Raw genomic sequence first — 1,120 nt, 5'->3', positions numbered from 1 at the left:
TCAGTTGCCCCATCCCTGGAGACATCCCAGGCCAGGCTGGATGGGGCTCTGAGCAACCTGATCTGGGTGAAGATATCCCTGCTCGTGGCAGGGGTTGGACTGGATGACTTTTGAAGGTCCCTTCCAACCCAAACTGTTCTGTGATGCAGTGATTCTATGATTCTCAGAGTTCAGTTGACATTTCCTCAGACCCCATTTCTAAGTGGTAATAGTCAATTCAGAGTCCATCACAGAATACATGATGTCAGGATCATTTCTGACTACCTTACACTTATCAATGCTGAATTTCATTAATTTCATGACCCGGTCTCTCAGCAACCTGCAATCCCTCTGCAGATCTCCATAGCCAGACTTGGCTTTTGTTAGTCTCAATCATTTAAAGTTTTCCATGGTGTTGCATCACTAATCACTGCCTTTTCCACATGAGAACAGAAGGTAAGACACAGCCTCACATGCACATTTTGGCAGAGCTCTGGTTATAACATTTCTCTATTGGAAAAGCAAATAATTTCCTCCTACTTTTACCTCCTGTCTTGTAACCAGGTCAGTGTCCGGGTGAAGCCTCACACAGATGAATCTCTCTAGGATCCACCTTTGGTGAGAAACCCTGACAAATCCCTGCTGGATACCCACATAAGTGACATCAAGTATATCACTTGGCTATAAAGTCACTGCTGTCCTCAGTCCTTTCACACGGTGAGACCACATATCATGTTCATGTTATAATTTCCTGTCATGGGCTCTTTTGAGCAGGAAAGTCACAGCGAAGCACCCTGTCTACTTGGGAGCACCAGTTCTGATGTGCAATGGTGATGGCAATAAACAGCCATTGCCAATGTTCATTAACATCTCAAGAGGTGTAGATTTTTCTGCTTTCACCTGGTGATTCACAGCCTTTCAAATCCTGAGATTCTGGCTGGTTTGTATGAACAAAACAATAATAATTTTACCAAAGCTCATTATTTTAATCAAGCTGACTTTATCCACTCTGAACATACTCATCTGAACATGCTGTTCTTGTAGACATGCTGGTATTTCCTATGGTGTGAGTCAGCTGAAAATTCCCTGAGCATTTTGCTTCATTTTCTTTTCAGGCTGTACAGCAAAGTCACCAGACAAA

Source organism: Nesoenas mayeri, assembly GCF_963082525.1.
Source record: "Nesoenas mayeri genome assembly, chromosome: 3".
NCBI lineage: Eukaryota > Metazoa > Chordata > Aves > Columbiformes > Columbidae > Nesoenas > Nesoenas mayeri.
The sequence above is the reverse complement of the archived record's forward strand: the minus strand, read 5'-3'. Positions refer to the sequence as shown.